Raw genomic sequence first — 21,348 nt, 5'->3', positions numbered from 1 at the left:
TGATCTGTGCGATTTGTGCAGCTGGGCGGGAACACAGAGATCACCGCTTCATGCCGGTTAAAGAAGCTGTTGAAACCTACAAGGTAAAAGCAAACCGATTTTGATCGCATCATTGTTTAAATCCATCTTTATATTCTAACACTTTTATTCTCTGATTTTGAATCACATTTCCAGTATCAGACGAAATCTTCCATCCAGTCTCTCACAAAAAAGAAATCAGGGATCCAGCGAATGGAGCAGCAACAGAAACAGAAGATTTCTGGAGTTCTGGTGAGGCTTTTAAGTTTCGATTTCCTGATGGGTTTAGTGATGGGTTTTATTATTCATACATTTGTCGTATTAATTATTTTGCAATTTTTAATTATTGACTATTTTATTTTTTCTTACCTGTAAAGCACCTTGAATTGCTGTTTGCACGAATGGTGCTATACAAATAAATTTGCCTTTGCTTTTGCCTTACATTAGACAAACTATTGAATTGCCAAAGCAAATAAAACGGGTACAGGCCAAATGTCACCGTTAAAGTCGTGAGGCAACACAGCCAGTGACATTATATGTTTTCCTTCACCTTTTATTTCACAGGAACAGTCACACGACCTTCAGTCCAAGATCACATCCCAGTATGCTGAACTGCACCAGATTCTCACTGGGAAAGAGCAGCGCACACTGGCAGATATCCGAGAGGAAGAGAAGAAGATTCTAAATACAATGGAGACAAATCTTGGAAAGATTCAAGCAAATTTAAATTCCATTCAGGAGGAACTCTTAAAGTTGCAGCAACATATGGATCAAAAAGACAGTGTGGTGTTTCTGAAGGTGAGGGGTTACACTACAGTTTGGTGAAGTGGAAGTGCACAGTCACAAAATGGTGGGTGACATTTCAGAAATAAATGCTGCATTTACCAGTAATTGAGTACTGGGTAAATGTTCCCTCTGTTCCAGCTGTTGTTGTTCAGAAACTAATTGGCCTCCCGCTGAGTCTGTGGGATCTCAGGACTATCTGGCCCAAATGTAGAGAGGTGTTTATATTATGTGGAGTTTAGAACAATGACAGGTGATCCTATATCTGATCCCAAGGACCACGAATGGACAGAGGGCGGTGAATATCTGGGATTCTCCAACCAAGAGACTCGGAGAGGTTTTACATGTCAGACACATTTTAAACCAGAGGAGGATACATTTTTGAAAAATCGGATAATTGTAATAGACGGGAATGAGGCAAAGAGGAGAAGTTCAGTCCTGGGCTAGATCAGCCATGACCACATTGTGGGATTAACATTGAAATCTAGAACGTGGCGCACACATCAGATTGATCATTTATATCCGGTTCCCATCAGCAGTGGGTGCTCACCTTGAGGGAATTTGCTCTGTTTGTTTTGTCCACCTTGTTTCACCATAGAATGACATCCCATTCTACATCATAGACAGGCCATTTGGCCCATCCTATCCAGTCAATATTTCTGCTCCACTCATCATCCCACCTATCTATTCTCCACACCCGATAACAATATCCCAAATTCCATGAGCCCTAATGTGTTTACCCCACTGTTAATCCTGGCTAAATTGGACCAGCCAGGACTTCAAAATAGGGTTAAGTTTCAGGGTTTGCTGGGAGATTTGGTCAAATTGGAATTGCTCTTTGGGACAGGCTGCAAGAGATGCCAGGAAGTCTGGAACTTAGATACAATTTGCAAGCAAAGAATGGGAAGCCTTGCAAATCCTGTCAATCTGGTACAAAATGCATAGAATGGATTGGATGGCTGCAAATCAGACATATACCTTGTAAATAGCTTGTAAATAATGTTGCAGAGTCTGACTCTGCTAAGTGTTGATTGGATGGGGTGTTGAGCCTTGTCTGAGAGTTCTGTTCATCAGGGTAAATGTTTCCAAGTTGACTTCATCTTGAAGTCCGTTGTGAATACAATGTATTGAATTGTTGTATCATTGGGTTAGGGAAATGCCTGTTATGTATGGGGTTAATCGATATTTGTAATTGGGTGATTAAGAGACAACCCCCGTGTGGTTCGGCCCCTCGAGTTTGCGGGGCATATAAAAGTCCCTGGTCACGAGGCTCAGGGCCCATCTTCTGGAAGAGCGCTCAGGACCAGGTACCGTTCTGGAGTGCCTCTGTCTGTGCGAGGCCTAGAGGGCTTGAACAGATAGACGCAGGGATCGAACCCACGGTGGGATAGGTACAGTCTGTGATCTGTGACGTGCTTTTGGTAGAATACAATTAATTGATTCAAGTGCTTGATTCAGTGTTTTTACTGAAACTAGACTGGGGGGAAGCTTAGAACCGAGCAATTATCACCGCTTGCATTTAAATTTATCTCTGCTGTTGGCTTCAGTCCCTCCAATGCAAGTGAGGCCCATGTTCTCATGACTGCATTCCTTTAGGTATTTATTGAAGACCACGTTACATTTCAACTTTGATTATTGGTCTCCCCTTCAATTTGAGGTATTATTTCATCCCCACACATTTAAATCCACCGATAATATTAAATTCCCTCTCATCATTCCTGAAAACTTCTACAGATGAAATCCCATGACCTGCCCAGTTTTTTTTATTCCATCCTCTCAGTTATGATATAGAAACATAGAAAATTGGTGCAGGAGTAGGCCATTTGGCCCTTCGAGCCTGCACCGCCATTCGATATGATCATGGCTGATCATCCAACTCAGTATCTCATCCCTACCTTCTCTCCATACCCCCTGATACCTTTAGCCACAAGAGCCACATCTAACTCCCTCTTAAATATAGCCAATGAACTGGCCTCAACTACCTTCTGTGGCAGAGAATTCCAGAGATTCACCACTCTCTGTGTGATAAATGATTTTCTCATCTCAGTCCTAAAAGACTTCCCCCTTATCCTTAAACTGTGACCTCTTGGTCTGGACTTCCCCAACATCGGGAATAATCTTCCTGCATCTAGCCTGTCCAACCCCTTAAGAATTTTGGAAGTTTCTGTAAGATCCCCCATCAATCTTCTAAATTCTAGCAAGTACAAGCCGAGTCTATTCAGTCTTTCTTCATATGAAAGTCCTGCCATCCCACGAATCAGTCTGGTGAACCTTCTCTGTACTCCCTCTATGGCAAGAATGTCTTTCCTCAGATTAGGAGACGTCATTCTCATGAACATTCCTTGTGCTTTCCCCCATCGTTCTACATCTCTGCGACAATATCCGCTTTCTCTCTGCATGACAGTGGTGATAAGAGTTGGGGAATGGGAATTATCAGAGGGTTGTAGAAATTTGGTGAAATTCCCGATGTCGGGATGAGGACGGTCCATCTCAGTCAATTGAGATTTGTGTTTTATTTCTTTCAGGAGGAAGCTGGTCGCAAGCGAAGGTAGGACATTGTCCTGATGGAAACATTGTACGTGTTTTGTGGAACAACTCAAAACATTTTTAATGCTCAGTTTAAAACCAGCTGTTCAATATTTGCAGGTTTCGTGATGAAGCCAAACCACTGTCGGTGGTAGATGAAGCCTTGCCGATTGAAAAGTTTCATTGCCCTGTTTCGTTCAACACGGCATTCAAAGAAACATCTGATGACTTCAAGCAAGGTAAAGCTTGTACCTTTTCCATTATTCTTGTTTCTGATATCTTTAAGCAATACCTAGATGCAAACATTAATAGTATTGTGGACTGAAGGGAAATTGGAGATACCACTAAACCCATCAGCTGGGAAGCATCACAGAGTCAGACGTTCATACTCCTGCTTTGGGTGAAATACTGTGGCTATTCACCCTATCTGTGCACCTTATATAGATCTTATACACATCTATAAAAACACCCGGACGGGCTCCAAAGACAAATGTCCCTGCCTGTCCAACGTCTCCTTATAACCCAGTGTTAGAAATTTTCCAACAAAGACTATTACAAAAACGGAGGTAGAAACTGAACGAGCATTATTGTGAGAGAGAGAGAGTCACACAGAGCCCAAGTGTCTGTGGGAGTCCTCTCTGAGCTAATGCTGAAAACCATCTCTTTTATACATTGATTAAGACAAAAAAGCATCCAGACAAATGGTAATGAACAAGGACACTCAGAATTCAAAGGAAATAACATTTAGCTGTGGAAAGTTACACCGGAGCAAGATTAGCCATTCTGCAAGTTCTGTGATAGACTCTTAATCTCCGAGACCTGTCAATTACTTGTGCCCTAGGCAGATTCGGTAAACAATCTTGTGCAGACACAGATAGAATACACAAGGAAATAGTCACATAAATCTTTCCATCGTCCCCCCAGTCTCCGTCACCCTGGATGTGGAAACAGCGCATCCGGAGCTCGAGGTGTCTGACGATCGGAAGAGGGTGAGATCGACCGAGACCCGGAGGAGTCTCCCTGACACCTGGAAGACGTTTACATACTGGGAGTGTGTTCTGGGAACGGAGGGATTCACATCAGGGAGACTTTACTGGGAGGTGGAGGTGGCGGGGAGTCGGTTCTGGAGTCTGGGAGTCGCCGCAGAGTCTGTGGAGAGGAAGAGAGAGGTCACACAGACCCCGGAGACTGGAGTCTGGAGCATCGACCGTGAAGGTGACGTGTTTAATGCAGATACCGACACCCCATCCCCTCTCCTCGCCCGTCCCATCCCTCGGAGGGTGGGAGTTTATCTCAGTTACGAGTCCGGGACAGTTTCATTTTACGACGCGGGCACCAAGTCCCATCTCTACACCTTCACTGGGAATAAATTCACGGAGAAACTTTATCCTTTATTCGGGACTTGGGATGAAAACTGGATGAGAATCTGCTCCGGTTCCGCTCCGGGTGTGTAAAAACAATGTAAATGTGGGAAGAGTGAAATAAATAGCAACTGAAATCAGAGCTGTCTGTCTGTCGATTCGTTCATTTTAACGCGTTAACCGCGTCCGGCAACGGAACAGAAATTACTTTAGTGAAAATATAAAGATTGAAACAATCTCCCTTCCCGCGGGTTCAGCAGCATTTATATTTATATTTATCATATTTATAGCGGATAGATGGATAGAGGTGTTTTAGAAATTGGTATATATGAGGGAGATTGAATTGAGTTACGCGAAGTGCGTGTAGGATGGTGTTAGTGTGCGGAGATTGTTGGTCGGCGTAGACTTGGTGGACCGAGGGGCTCGTTTCCACTCTGTGTCGTCAAATTAAACAAATTGCGAGCAATTTCGCAAAGTGCAAAGTGAGTAACTCAGCTGGTTTCCCCCAAGAATGATGCCCAAAGCGTTGAGTTACTCCAGCACTTTGTATCCACAAGTTCATCCACTTCCTCCCGAATGAGGAAGTTCAAACAGGCTGCCACCTGGCGTCACCTCGTCCGTTACTCAATTCTCCCAACACATTGCACAACACCGTATCATGCAAACTATTTGTGCGTATCCTTCATTCATTGTTCTATATCTCTCTACATCACCGTCTATATCTCTCGTTTCCCTCTCCCCCCGACTCTCAGTCTGAAGAAGGATCTCCACCCGAAACGTCACCCACTCCTTCTCTCCAGAGATGCTGCCTGACCCGCTGAGTTACTCCAGCACTTTGTGTCTATCCCTCGAAACATTTCCTTGGTGAGTGGGGGAGGGGCGGGGAGGGGAGATGGCTGAGGGGTGGGAAGGGAGGAGGGTGGGGAAGCGGAGAGGGGAGGAGGGGTGGGGGGCAAGAGAGGTGAGAAAGGAGGGGAGGGAGAAGAGGAGAGGTTTAGGGGAGGGGGACAAGATGGGATACATCGATAAATAGAAAATAGGTGCAGGAGGAGGCCATTCGGCCCTTCGAGCCAGGACCGCCATTCAATGTGATCATGGCTGATCATCCACAATCAGTTTCCCGTTCCTGCCTTCTCCCCATATCCCTTGATTCCACCAGCACTAAGGGCTCCATCTAACTCTCTTTTGAACGCATCCAGTGAATCGGCCTCCACTGCCATCTGAGGCAGAGAATTCCACAAATCGGTCACGGTGGCGCAGCGGTAGAGTTGCTGCCTTACAGCGAATGCAGCGCCGGAGACCCGGGTTCGATCCCGACTACGGGCACTGTCTGTACGGAGTTTGCACGTTCTCCCCCTGACCTGCGTGGGTTTTCTCCGGGATCTTCTGTTTCCTCCCACACTCCACAGACGTGCAGGTTTGTAGGTTAATTGGTTTGGTGAATGTACAAATTGTCCCTAGTGGGTGTAGGATGGTGTTAGTGTGCGGGGATCGCTGGTCGGTGTGGATCCGGTGGGCCGAAGGTCCTGTTTCCGTGCTGTATCTCTAAACTAAACGATACTGCCTGTCCCACTGAGTTACTCCAGCATTTTGTGTGTGTGTGTATCTGCGGTTTAAACCAGCATCTGCGGTTCCTTCCTGCATAATATGAATGTGTTGAACGCTGGGCGCTGGTGTGTACACGTGAATACTTCTGTGAATGAAGTTTTATTTTACAACGTGTTCTCTGCTCTCTGGGCTGGCGTTGGCAACGTGCACTGAGACAGACTTCTCTTCATCCACCTTTTATTAAGAAAATGCAAAAACACACAGAAACAGCGGCCGCGTCTGTCGGTGGTGAATCTTCGCCGGTCCCAGGATCACGCGTGGTCGGGAGGGTGGGACGGTTCCCGCTGCCCAGCCCAACTTGGGGAGGGGGTGCTGGGGACTGGACCCAGTGACCCCCCCACCCCCAACAATCCTCCCCGTGACCTGGGTGGGGGGTAGGGGAGGATCCAGGCAGCATCTCTGGGGAACATGGACAGGGCACAGAGTGCCGGAGTAACTCAGCGGGAGAGGCAGGTCTGAAGAAGGGTGTCGACCCGAAACGCCACCCATTTCTTCTCTCCAGAGATGCTGCCCGTCCCGCTGCGTTACTCCAGCTTTTTGTGTCTATCTTTGTGGAATATGGGTGGGAGATGGAGACAAAGTGCCGGAGAAACTCAGCGGGTCAGGCAGCATCTCTGGGGAACATGGAGAGGACACAGAGTGCCGGAGTAACTCAGCTGGTCAGGCAGCATCTCTGGGGAATATGGAGAGGACACAGAGTGCCGGAGTAACTCAGCGGGTCAGGCAGCGTCTCTGGGGAACATGGAGAGGACACAAAGTGCCGGAGTAACTCAGCGGGTCAGGCAACCTGAAAGCGTGTCAAGGGTTATGGGGAGAAGGCAGGAAAATGGGATTAGGAGGCAGAGATCAGCCATGATTGAATGGTGGAGTGGACTCGATGGGCCGAATGGCCTAATTCTACTACTATAACTTGTGAGCGTCTCTGAAGAGAAAGGAACAGCTGACGGTTTGGGTTGAGACCCTTCTTCAGACTGAATGTGCGGGAGGGGGAGACAAAGCTGGGAGGGTTACTCCAGTCTGGGCTTTGGTGGGAGGGGTGGGGCGTGAATGTGGGGAGATTCCCCGGGTGGTCAGTTGTGTTTCTGCCGTTTCCAGAAGCGTTTGACGTCGGGGTGGCCGGTGGGGGTGACCACCATCAGCCGCTTGGGGGGATTCTCCCACACCAGCACCCCCAGGTCCCGCGCATAGTCACGCAGCAACTCAAAGTCCACCTGCGACAGGAACTGGTTGTACAGCACACCTGTGGGGGGAGAGAGGGGGGGGGTGGGGGGAAGTAAGGAGGGGTACAATGAGAAGGGGGAGATCACCCTAAACTAGACCGTGAGATCTCGAGGCTGCTTTCTGCCCGTCCCTTCTGTCCCCATCCCCATCCCCATCTCCCCACTGCCTCTCACCACCCGCCTCCCCTCACCCCCCTTCTCCCACCCCCATCCACCCCTAGTCCCCTCCCTCTCCCCGTCCCCGTCCCCCCCCCCCCAACCGCTCCCCGGTGCAGCCACCACACGGTGAACCTGCCTTGGGTGAACTGTAGCCGGTCACGTTCGAGTTCCCAGAGCCGCTCCTGGTCGGTGATGGTGGGAGGCAGCACCGGGGTCTGTGGGAGACAATTGTCGTAGGGCATCCGCCTTGGCCTACGCAATCTCACGGTGACAAACGTTTTTACTCCCCTTCCCATTCCCATACTGACATTTCTGCCCTGGGCCTCCTCCACTGTCAGAGTGAGGCCACATGCAAATTTGAGGAACAGCACCTCATATTTCGCTTGGGCAGCTTGCAACCCAGCGGTATCATTATTGATTTCTCTAAATTCAAGTAACCCTTTCATTCCCTCTCCCTCCTTCTCCCCCTACCCACCATAGGCGTCCCGCTAGTTTTACTATTCGTGTCCCATAATGATCATCTCTTCCACAGTCAACAATGGATCATTGTGGGCTCCATTTTCCCTTGGACATCGGGACATTGACCACAAACGCACTGACTCCAACAGCTACCCAGTCTGTGCCTCCTCCAGCCCAGCCTCCTGTGAGGATGCCATCCCCTTCTCTCAGTACCTCCGTCTCCGCCGCATCAGTGCTCTAGATGAGGTGTGTAGGAAGGAAGTGCAGATGCTGGTTTAAACCGGGGATAGACACAAAAAGCTGGAGTAACTCAGTGGGACAGGCAGCATCTCTGGAGAGAAGGAATGCGTGACGTTTCAGGTCGAGACCTTTCTTCAGACTGGTTCGGGATCACAGAGGTGGAACAGCGAGAGGTCTTCTACTCCAAGACATCGGAGGTGTCCTCTTTCTTCAGGAAACAGGGCTTCAACTCTACTGCTATTGATGGTGCCCTCACTTGTATCTCCACCACTATCCGCACATCAGATCTCACCTCCCTCCCCTCCAGAGAGAATATGCATAGAGATCCCTGGTCTTCATCTTTCACCCCATCATCCCATCCCCAGGCGCTTTCCCCTACAACCCACCAGGGGAGGCGCCACTCTGTCCCTACACCTCGACCCTCACCACCATTCAGGAACACAAACAGCCCTTTCATGGGAGGCAGAGATTCACTTGCATCTCCTCTATCCTCGTCTATGGCACTCGGTTCTCTCGATGTGGCCTCCTTTACATCTAAACGCCTCTACTTCCTCAGAAGACCGAGGAAGTTTGGCACGTCTCAAACTTAGAATAATTACGAGTCCGCTGTGCCAGAGTGAATGAATTGGTGTTGATGTTGATCGGACGAGGACAGTATAGATCTTACTGAGGATGTGTAAATGGGAGCATGGAATGAAATTGGAAAAAAATAATCCAAGAGAGGAAAATAACGCAGAATTCACTGAAATTCTCGCAACTTTGCCGGCGCCAGAAACGTGGCGACTCTCTCTGTACTGCCTGGGTGAGGTCTGTATTTTACCGGATTACATGCAAAAACAAAGAATTTCACCGTCCCTTGGTACATGTGACAATAGAGTATAATTGAATCATTGAGTTGAATTCAAGTTTGCACATGAGACTGTTAAATAAAATAACAGTGTTTGCTATAGAACGAATATTATTGTGCAGCCTAATATAATGAACAATTCACGATAGGAAACATGGATGTATTTAGTTTAAGGGAATGAAATTTACCCGAAGCTGATTACAAATGACATCGCCTTTCTGGTCAGGGCTGTGATTGACGGGGCTGAGCTCCGCCTCCCCTCAGCCGGGCCCCGCCCCTTTCATTGATCGTTCCACAGCTCCGGGCTCCCCCGGGTCCTAAACCCCGCCCACATGTTGTTATCCAGTCTCACTGACCTCCTCTGGCAGCTTGTTCCATTTCCCCACGACCTTCTGTGTGAAAATATTGTACCTCAGGTTCCGATTAAATCTTGCACCTCTCACCACAAACCTGTGTCCTCTAGTTCTCGACTCCACTACTCCGGGTAAAAGACTGTGCATTCACCCTATCCATTCACCTCTTGATCCCATGCACTTCAGCCTCCGGCGCTCCAATTAATTACTGCAGGGCGTCAGCAGTTTCAGCGAATGGGAATGCGTTTTCAAACAGGAAGTGGAGGATTAAAATGGCTTCGGAAGAGCAGGTCGAGAGTTTAACCGAGGAGGCAGTTTGTCCCATCTGCCTGGATTTCTTCACCGATCCGGTTATACTGGAGTGCGGGCACAACTTCTGCCGCTCCTGTATCACACAGAGTTGGGACAGGGAGGTGAGAAACTCCTGCCCGGAATGTAGAGAGCAGTTTACAGACCGCACCCTCAGGGTGAATCGGGCCTTGGCGAGACTGTCTGAGAAAGCTCGAACACTGAGCCTGAATCGGACAGAGAAGGAAAGTAAACTTCAGTGCGAGGAACATCAGGAAGAACTGAAGCTGTTTTGTGAAACTGACAAGAAGCTGATCTGTGCGGTTTGTGCAGCTGGGCGGGAACACAAGTCTCACAGCTTCATGCCGGTTAAAGAAGCTGTTGAAACCTACAAGGTAAACGCAAACCGATTTTGATCGCATTATTGTTTAATTGCATCTTTATAATCTAACACTTTTATTCTCTGATTTTCAATCACAATCCCAGGATCAGACGAAATCTTCCATCCAGTCTCTCACAAAAAAGCAATCAGAGATCCAGCGAATGGAGCAGCAACAGAAACAGAAGATTTCTGGAGTTCTGGTGAGGCTTTTAATTTCCGATTTCCTGACCTTGTGTAGATTTGATCCCTGTGATGCGTGTAATAATAGGGCAGCGCAGTGACACAAGTAGTGCTGCTGTCTCCTAGTTCTGGTGAGCGGGTACGATCCTGACCTCGGGTGCTGCCCGTGTGGTTCACGCCTTCTCCCTGTGACCACGTCGGATTCCTTCCACGTCCCCAATACACGCTGGTTCAATGGTCAATCGGTGACTGTTATAAACCCTGGGAAAGTGGGTGATGGACGGATAAATAGGAATTAAAGGGGAAGTGAAAAGGAATAGACAGGAGGGAATTGTATTGGGTAGAGGATTGATGGGTTATAACATTACCTTCACGACATTTCGTGAAGTCTGAAGAAGGGTCTCGAGCAGCACCCGCTGAGTTCCTCCAGCATTTTTGTCTACATTAGACAAACTATTGAATTGTCAAAGCAAATAAAACATGCACAGGCCAAATGTCACCGTTAAAGTCGTGAGGAAACACAACCAGTGTCATTATATATTGATCTTCACCTTTTATTTCACAGGAACAGTCACACAACCTTCAGTCCAAGATCACATCCCAGTATGCTGAACTGCACCAGATTCTCACTGAGAAGGAGCAGCGTGCACTGGCAGATATTCGGGAGGAAGAGAAGAAGATTCTAAATACAATGGAGACAAATCTTGGAAAGATTCAAGATAATTTAAATTCCATTCAGGAGGAACTCTTAAAGTTGCAGCAACAGATGGATCAAAAAGACAGTGTGGAGTTTCTGAAGGTGAGGGGTTACACTACAGTTTGGTGAAGTGAAAGTGCAGTCACAAAATGGTGGGTGACATTTCAGAAATAAATGCTGCATTTATCAGTAATTGAGAACTGAGTAAATGTTCCCTCTGTTCCAGCTTTTGTTGTTCAGAAACTAATTGGCCTCCCGCTGAATCTATGGGATCTCAGGACTGTCTGGCCGGAATGTAGAGAGGTATTTATATTATGTGGAGTTTAGAACAATGACAGGTGATCCTATATCTGATCCCAAGGACCACGAATGGACAGAGGGCAGTGAATATCTGGGATTCTCCAACCAAGAGACTCTGAGAGGTTTTACATGTCAGACATATTTTAAACCAGAGGAGGATACATTTTTGAAAAATCGGGTAATATAATAGATGGGAATGAGGCAAAGAGGAGGAGTTCAGTCCTGGGCTAGATCAGCCATGACCACATTGTGGGGATTAACATTGAAATCTAGAACGTGGCGCACACATCAGATTGATCATCTATATCCGGTTCCCATCAGCAGTGGGTGGTCACCTTGGGGGAATTTACTCTGTTTGTTTTGTCCACCTTGTTTCACCATAGAATGACATCCCATTCTACATCATAGACAGGCCATTTGGCCCATCCTATCCAGTCAAGATTTCTGCTCCACTCATCATCCCTCCTATCTATTCTCCACACCCGGTAACAATATCCCAAATTCCATGAGCCCTAATGTGTTTACCCCACTGTTAATACTGGCTAAATTGGACCAGCCAGGACTTCAAAATGGGGTTAAGTTTCAGGGTTTGCTGGGAGATTTGGTCAAATTGGAATTGCTCTCTGGGACAGGCTGCAAGAGATGCCAGGAAGTCTGGAACTTAGATACAATTTGCAAGCAAAGAATGGGAAGCCTTGCAAATCCTGTCAATCTGGTACAAAATGCATAGAATGGATTGGATGGCTGCAAACCAGACATATACCTTGTAAATAGCTTGTAAATAATGTTGCAGAGTCTGACTCTGCTAAGTGTTGATTGGATCGGGTGTTGAGCCTTGTCTGAGAGTTCTGTTCATCAGGGTAAATGTGTCCAAGTTGACTTCATCTTGAAGTCCGTTGTGAATACAATGTATTGAATTGTTGTATCATTGGGTTAGGAAATTGCCTGTTATGTATGGGGTTAATCGATATTTGTAATTGGGTGATTAAGAGACAACCCCCGTGTGGTTCGGCCCCTCGAGTTTGCGGGGCATATAAAAGTCCCTGGTCACGAGGCTCAGGGCCCATCTTCTGGAAGAGCGCTCGGGACCAGGTACCATCCTGGTGTGCCTCTGTCTGTGCGAGGCCTCAAGTTCAAGTTCAAGTGAGTTTAATGTCATGTGTCCCTGTATAGGACAATGAAATTCTTGCTTTGCTTAAGCACACAGAAAATAGTAGGCATTTACTACAAAACAGATAAATGTGTCCATATACCATGATATAAATATATACACACATGAATAAATAAACTGATAAAGTGCAAATAGCAGAAAGTGGTTATTAATAATCAGAGTTTTGTCCGAGCCAGGTTTAATAGCCTGATGGCTGTGGGGAAGTAGCTATTCCTGAACCTGGTTGTTGCAGTCTTCAGGCTCCTGTACCTTCTACCTGAAGGTAGCAGGGAGATGAGTGTGTGGCCAGGATGGTGTGGGTCTTTGATGATATTGCCAGCCTTTTTGAGGCAGCGACTGCGATAAATCCCCTCGATGGAAGGAAGGTCAGAGCCGATGATGGACTGGGCAGTGTTTACTACTTTTTGTAGTCTTTTCCTCTCCAGGGCGCTCAAATTGCCGAACCAAGCCACGATGCAACTGGTCAGCATGTTCTCTACTGTGCACCTGTAGAAGTTAGAGAGAGTCTTGCTTGACAAACCGAGTCTCCGTAATCTTCTCAGGAAGTAGAGGCGCTGATGAGCTTTCTTGATAATTGCGTTAGTGTTCGCGGACCAGGAAAGATCTTCAGAGATGTGCACGCCCATCAGAGATGTGAACAGATAGACGCAGGGATCGAACCCACGGTGGGATAGGTACAATGCGTGATCTGTGACGTGCTTTTGGTAGAATACAATTAATTGATTCAAGTGCTTGATTCAGTGTTTTTACTGAAACTAGACTGGGGGGAAGCTTAGAACCGAGCAATTGTCACCGCTTGCATTTAAATTTATCTCTGCTGTTGGCTTCAGTTCCACCAATGCAAGTGAGGTTCATGTTTTCATGACTGCATTCCTTTAGGTATTTATTGAAGACCATGTTACATTTCACCTTTGATTCTTGGTCTCCCCTTCGATTTGAGATATTATTTCATCCCCACACATTTAAATCCACCGGTATTCCCTCTCATCATTCCTGACATCTTCTCCAGATGAAATCCCACGACCTGCCCAGTCTTTTCATTAATATCCACCCTCTCAGTTATGGCGTCATTCTCATGAACATTCCTTGTGCTTTCCCCCATCGTTCTACATCTCTGCGACAATATCCGCTTTCTGTCTGCATGACAGTGGTGATAAGAGTTGGGAAATGGGAATTATCAGAGGGTTGTAGAAATTTGGTGAAATTCCCGCTATCGGGATGAGGACGGTTCATCTCAGTCTATTGAGATTTGTGTTTTCTTTCTTTCAGGAGGAAGCTGGTCGCAAGCAAAGGTAGGACATTGTCTTGACGGAAACATTGTAAGTTTTTGTGAAACAACTCAAAACATTTCTAATGCTCAGTTTGTAACCAGCTGTTCAATATTTGCAGGGTTCGTGATGAAGTCAAACCACTGTCGGTGGTAGATGAAGCCTTGCCGATTGAAAAGTTTCATTGCCCTGTTTCGTTCAACACGGCATTCAAAGAAACATCTGATGACTTCAAGCAAGGTAAAGCTTGTACCTCTTCCATTATTCTTGTTTCTGATATCTTTAAGCAATACCTAGATGCAAACATTAATAGTATTGTGGACTGAAGGGAAATTGGGGATACCACTAAACCCATCAGCTGGGAAGCATCACAGAGTCAGCCGTTCATACTCTCCTGCTTTGTGTGAAATACTGTGGCTATTCACCCTATCTGTGCACCTTATATAGATCTTATACACATCTATAAAAACACCCGGACGGGCTCCAAAGACAAATGTCCCTGCCTGTCCAACGTCTCCTTATAACCCAGCCCTTCAGACCTGATGAAATAATCATAAATCCTTTTGCACCCTCTCTAATTTGCTAACAATCTTATTGTGTCAAACGCCGTATATAATATCCTGACCTATGAAAGCATGAGTGACAAACACAATCTTCACCACCCTGCCTGTCACTGTTGCATCTTCCATGGCACTGTGTACCTGCAGCCCGCGATCTCTCAGTTCTATAAAGCTCCCCGTTTACTGTGTATGTCCTGCCCTGGTTTGTCTCAGCAAAGTCCATCACCTCACCTTCACATAAATAAATCCCACCTACCGTTCCTGAGCCCATTGGCCCAGTTCACAGGGGTCCCATTTACTCTCAGATAACCTTCTTCACTCTCCACAATGTCACCAATTTTAGTTCCATCTGCAAACTGACTAACCGTGCAACCTACATACACACCCAATCGTGTATATAAATAAGGAACAACAGTGGACTCTGTCTCCAGTCTGAAAAACAACCCTCTACCAACATCCTCTGTCTGCGACCTTCAGGTAAATGTTGTATTCCATCGGCTAGTTCACCCCGGATTCCATGAGATCCAACCTTCCAGAGTGGCCTCCCGGTGTGTAGAAGTTGCATCTCTCAGAGGGCAGTGAATATCTGGAATGTTGTGTCCAAGGTGGTGGTAAAAGGCTGAGTTATTGGATATGTGCAACTTGGCTACAAATAAATATTGGATTGATCCAATATGTAAGATTATGGGGAACTCACACAGAAGAGGAATTGGTGCCAGCTTAGATCAGCCATGATCACATTGAATGGAGGGGCAAGCCTGAGGAGCGGATCCTAATCCTGCTCCTGTTTTCTTGCGTTCCTATGCTCCTGTGTACCGATAAATTGACAGACTTGACACAGAGGAAATGCAGCAAAGATTAACAATACTTGTTCCTGGGACAATGAGTTTGTTGTGCGGGGTGAGATTGAGTAGACTAGGCCTGTGTACTCAAGTGGTCGGGTGTATAGGAGGAGATCTCAGTGAAACACAAAGTTCTTACAGGGCTCAGTGGCCTGGATGCGGGGAGGATGTTTCCCCTGTCTGAGGGGAGTGGAGAATGGGCACCCTCTCAGAATGTGGGCTGCACCATGTAGGACAGAGATAAGGAGACATTACTGCACGCAGAAACTGGGGAACCTTTGGAATTCCCTGCACAGGTGGCTGTGGTGATTCATTCATTCAGTGCTCTTGGAGCTGAGAGCCATGGTTGTACATTACAGAATCAGGCCCTTCGGCCCATCACGTCCATGTTCACCTATTTCCCAGCTTTACTGATAGATTTGCCCACATTACATTGGTATTCTTCTGCACCTCACCTAGATAAGTGCCTCAAATATAATGATTAGATCTCACCACCGCCTCCTCTGTAGCATGTTCCAGATATCACCCAATCTCAGTGTAAAGAAAACTTACTACTCAGATCCACTTTAAAATTCCTTGCTCTCAAGATAAACCTGCACTCTTGATTTGATATCCCTGCTGCAGCACCGATCTCTGCTGCACTCCTCCAGTCACAGACCTCCAAGCAGAAAACTCATCCTTCTACCGCTACCTTCTACCTCCAACCACCAAGCCAATTGTGGATCCATTTCACCAGCTCGCCTTGGATCCCATCTGCCTTCACTTTCTGGACCAGCCTTACATGCGCAACATTGTCAAGTCCCTCGGTGAAGTTCATATATTGTTTCGCAATGAGATCAGTGTGTTCTTGGTTGTACACACCCATCAAATCCACCCGTGAATCCCCTCTTTCAGCGACGCCACAACCACAAGTCTCCACCCATTCTGTCTAACACCCGATCATTCATCCTCTGCTTCCTTCCATGGTCCAAACCACCCCTCCCTCCCCCTCCCCCTCCACTCAAAGAAACAGGGGCAGGTTATCTGGCCCCTCATGTCTCCCCCCCCCCATTCACTGTGATCATGGTGACTCCACCCCACACCTCTACCTTCCTCTTTAAAAACCTCAAACTACCACTCACCTCAATATCCTCTTGCTCCGATCTGCCTCCATATCTGAAAAGCGCACTTCATTCCTCCCCCGCCCGCCTGTGCCCGAATCTCCCCCCGACCCCCGGGGACTCTCTGATTCTCTGCTTCTCCCCCCAGTCTCCGTCACCCTGGATGTGGAAACAGCGAGTCCGTGCCTCGAGGTGTCTGAGGATCGGAAGAGGGTGAGATGGACCGAGACCCGGAGGAGTCTCCCTGACACTGGGAAGAGGTTTACAGGCTGGGAGTGTGTGCTGGGATCGGAGGGATTCACATCGGGGAGACATTACTGGGAGGTGGAGGTGACGGGGAATCAGTGCTGGTGTCTGGGAGTCGCCGCAGAGTCTGTGGAGAGGAAGAGACGGGTCATAGAGACCCCGCAGACTGGAGTCTGGAGCATCGGGCGGCGGAGTTTGTGGGGGTGGTCGGATGATGAGTTTGATGCATTCAACTCCCCTCCATCCCCTCTCCCCGCCCGTCCCATCCCCGGGAGGGTGGGAGTTTATCTCAGTTACGAGTCCGGGACAGTTTCATTTTACGACGCGGACACCAAGTCCCATGTCCACACCTTCACTGGGAATAAATTCACGGAGAAACTTTATCCTTTCTTCGAGCCTTGGGATGGAAACTGGCTGAGAATCTGCTCCGGTTCCGCTCCGGGTGTGTAAAAAAAATGTAAATGTGGGAAGAGTGAAATAAACAGCAACTGAAATCAGAGCTGTCTGTCTGTCGATCCGTTCATTTTAACTCGTTAACCGCGTCCGGCAACGGAACAGAAATTACTTTTGTGAAAATATAGAGATTGAAACAAACTCCCTTCCCGCGGGTTCAGCAGCAGCCGCGGGCGGCGGGTCCTGAGCTCCGGGCTCCCCCGGGTCCTAAACTGCCCCCGAGTCACAACGCGACACAAGCGGTGTTGGTGCGGAATTCAACAGCGGCGTAAAGGCGAGTTTGGGGATAGGTGGAGATAGAAGGGCGGAATAACATCGGAAGTGGTCAAGATCTTACTTTTGATATTGATAGAAACTAAAATGTATTTACAAAGAAGATCCAACGTAATATTTATAGCGGATAGATGGATAGAGGTGTTTCAGGAATTGGTATATGAGGGAGATTGAATTGAGTTACGCGAAGTGCGTGTAGGATGGTGTTAGTGTGCGGAGATTGTTGGTCGGCGTAGACTTGGTGGACCGAGGGGCTCGTTTCCACACTGTCGTCAAATTAAACAAATTGCGAGCAATTTCGCAAAGTGCAAAGTGAGTAACTCAGCTGGTTTCCCCCAAGAATGATGCCCAAAGCGTTGAGTTACTCCAGCACTTTGTATCCACAAGTACATCCACTTCCTCCCGAATGAGGAAGTTCAAACAGGCTGCCACCTGGTGTCACCTCGTCCGTTACTCAATTCTCCCAACACATTGCACAACACCGGATCATGCAAACTATTCCGAGAATCATTTCACCCCATAATTTTGCTGGAGCTACTATAGAAAACATAGAAAAACAGAGAAAACATAGAAAAATAGGTGCATGAATAGGCCATTCGGCCCTTCAAGCCTGCACCGCCATTCAATATGATCATGGCTGATCATCCATCTCAGTATCCCATCCCTGCCTTCTCTCCATATCCCCTGATCCCTTTAGCCACAAGGGCCACATCTAACTCCCTCTTAAATATAGCCAATGAACTGGCCTCAACTACCTTCTGTGGCAGAGAAATCCACAGATTCACCACTCTCTGTGTAAAAAAATGATTTTCTCATCTCGGTCCTAAAAGACTTCCCTCTTATCCTTAAACTGTGACCCCTAGTTCTGGACTTCCCCAACATCGGGAATAATCTTCCTGCATCTATCCTGTCCAACCCCTTAAGAATTTTGTAAGTTTCTATAAGATCCCCCCTCAATCTTCTTAATTCTAGCGTGTACAAGCCGAGTCTATCCAGTCTTTCTTCATATGAAAGTCCTGCCATCCCAGGAATCCCAGTCTGGCGAACCTTCTCTGTACTCCCTCTATGGCAAGAAAGCCTTTCCTCAGATTAGGAGACCAAAACTGTACGCACTCATTTGTGTTTTGTATAAAAATTCAAAGATTTTGGACTGAAATTTTTGAAATCTTCACAAAATTATTTAAAATCAAATTGATACCAAAAGCAGAATTGATTATATTTGGAACAATGGAGGGCAGCCCTGAACTAACTGTGTTTCAAAAGAATCTATTTAATTACGGGTTAATAACGGGAAAAACACTTATACTTAAATTCTGGAAAAATGCCCCTATACCAACAATAAATATGTGGATTTCAAATATGTTCGAAACATTACACCTGGAAGATATGAGATTCCACCTTGCAGGCAAATCAGACCACTTCCAAAAGACGTGGTCTGCATTTATCGACTTACTACAAGTATAAGATGTAACAGAACTCTAAAAAGAAATGGTTTCAGGATCTGGTAAGGGGAGATGAAACATACGAAGTTGGTATATCCCTTTCTGCCCTGTCTTCTTAATAGAGCTTTTGTTTCATTTTCTCTTTTTTCTTTTCTACGGCCTATTTCTTAACTTTTTTCTCTAACTCTTCGCGTAATGGGTCTTTTTTCTTGATCACTTTTTCACACAATCACGACTCTTTCTCACTTTCTTTACTTTTTTCTCTTTTTAAAGCTTAAAAAATGAAGTGGTACAAGAAATGTAATACGTTATATTTGGCTTGTATTAATGTAATGTACTTTACTTCTAAAAAAATAATAAAATTAAATAAAATAAAAATAATAATAATAATTTTACTGGAGCTAAAATAAAACATCTTTATAAAGCATCTTTAAGGTGGCATGGTGGCGTAGTGCGAAAAGAGTGAAGACGTACAACACCAGATTCAGGGACAGTTTCTTCCCAGCTGTTATCAGGCAACTGAATCATCCTACCACAACCAGAGAGCAGTCCTGAACTACCATCTACCTCTTTGATGACCCTTGGTCGAACTTTGCTGGCTATACCTTGCACTAAACGTTATTCCCTTATCATGTATCTGTACACTGTAAATGAATCAATTGTAATCATGTGTTGTCTTTCTGCTGACTGGTTAGCACGCAACAAAGGATTTTCACTGTACCTCGGTACACGACATTAAACTAAACTAACTAAACTGGCGTTAGATCACCTGCCTTACGGCGCCAGAGACCCGGGTTCAATCCTGACTACGGGTGCTTGTCTGTGCGAGGTTTGTACATTCCTACATGGGTGGGTTTTCTCCGACATCTTCGGTTTCCTCCAACACTCCAGAGACGTACAGGTCTGTAGGTTAATTGGCTTGGTATAAATGTAAATTGTCCATAGTGTGTGTAGGATAGTGTTGATGTGCGGGGAACGCTGGTCGGTACGGGCTCAGTGGTCCGAATGGCCTGTTTCCGCGCTGTATCTCTAAACCAAATTAAACAAATTACAAATCCAGGGCCAGACATGGCACAACAAATATGAATAAAAGCATTACACCAAAATTAATTAAATATGCTACACATTTTTTACACAATTATGACATTTCAAATATAGTATCAGGAACTTTCATTATCAATCCCTTACAACAATGGCGAATTAATACACTAGATGGCAGTAAAATGCAAACCATTTTTAAAATTACAGTAAAAAAATCCAGTTTACAACCCAGCGGTATGAATATTGATTCCTCTAGCACCGTAACCCCTGCATCCCCTCTCTCTCTCTGTCCCTTCCCCCCACAAGTACTTCTACCAGCTTCAAAGCCGTCTTGTTTAGTCTCATTGTCTAACTCATTCGCATCCAGCCCGCAGCTAACATGGACATTTCTTCCCAATAACCATTTGTGGCTTAAGCCCTCCCTTCACCACCTCCAGTTTAAATTCCATTTGGAATATTTAGGAGGACCAAGAAACCAAGAACCAAGAACATAGAAAATAGGTGCAGGAGTAGGCGATTCGGCCCTTCGAGCCAGCACCGCCATTCAATATGATCATGGCTGATCATCTAAACTCAGTAACCCGTTCCTGCTTTCTTTCCATATCCCTTGATTCCATTAGCCCGAAGAGCTAGGTAGACACAACATGCTGGAGTAACTCAGCGGGACAGGCAGCACCTCTGGGGAGAAGGCATTCCTTGTCTCCAGAGATGCTGCCAGTGCCACTGAGTTACTCCAGCATGTTGTGTCTACCTTCAATTTAAACCAGCATCTGCAGTTCTTTCCTAGCCGTAAGAGCTATATTTAACTTTCTTGAATATATCCAGTGAATTGGCCTCCACTGCCTTCTGTGGGAGAGAATTCCATAGATTCACAACTCTGGGTGAAAAAGTTTTTCCTCATCTCAGTTCTAAATGGACTACCACTTAGTCTCACACTGTGACACCTGTCACTGGACTCCCCCAACATCGGGAACATTTTTCCAGCATCTAGCATTTTTCTAACCATGGCCTGTTCCCTTTATCATTGTTATTTTTTTGAATATCTTTCATTCATTTGTTTTATATCTCCCTCTATCACCATCTATATCTCTCGTTTCCCTTTCATAGAAGCATAGAAAATAGGTGCAGGAGTAGGCCATTCGGCCCTTCGAGCCTGCACCGCCATTCGATATGATCATCCAACTCAGTATCCCATCCATATAACCATATAACCATATAACCATATAACAATTACAGCACGGAAACAGGCCATCTCGACCCCTCTAGTCCGTGCCGAACACATAGTCTCCCCTAGTCCCATATACCTGCGCTCAGACCATAACCCTCCATTCCTTTCCCATCCCTGCCTTCTCTCCATACCCCTGATCCCTTTAGCCACAAGGGCCACATCTAACTCCCTCTTAAATATAGCCAATGAACTGGCCTCAACTACCTTCTGTGGCAGAGAATTCCACAGATTCACCACTCTCTGTGTGAAAAATGATCTTCTCATCTCGGTCCTAAAATACTTCCCTCTTATCCTTAAACTGTG

General features: G+C 46.4%; 1 protein-coding gene and 2 long non-coding RNA genes across 3 annotated transcripts in view; 2 read left to right on the top strand and 1 right to left on the bottom strand.

Moving 5' to 3' along the window:
* LOC116989957 overlaps window positions 1-21,348 on the top strand; it is a 551,502-nt gene that overhangs the window by 326,045 nt on the left and 204,109 nt on the right. The window lies entirely within an intron of this gene.
* Window positions 7,332-21,348, bottom strand: part of LOC116989884 — a 144,457-nt gene continuing 130,440 nt past the window's right edge. Inside the window, exon 3 of the long non-coding RNA XR_004416361.1 lies at window positions 7,332-7,536. This is a non-coding gene — a long non-coding RNA (uncharacterized LOC116989884). The remainder of the gene's footprint in view (window positions 7,537-21,348) is intronic.
* LOC116989888 lies at window positions 9,797-16,577 on the top strand. Its single transcript, XR_004416365.1, has 3 exons — window positions 9,797-9,973; window positions 11,634-11,635; window positions 16,564-16,577. It is a non-coding gene; the product is annotated as an uncharacterized LOC116989888 (long non-coding RNA).

Source organism: Amblyraja radiata, chromosome 30 (genome assembly GCF_010909765.2).
Source record: "Amblyraja radiata isolate CabotCenter1 chromosome 30, sAmbRad1.1.pri, whole genome shotgun sequence".
In the NCBI taxonomy this organism is placed as follows: domain Eukaryota; kingdom Metazoa; phylum Chordata; class Chondrichthyes; order Rajiformes; family Rajidae; genus Amblyraja; species Amblyraja radiata.
This window is presented reverse-complemented; position numbering and strand designations above follow the sequence as displayed.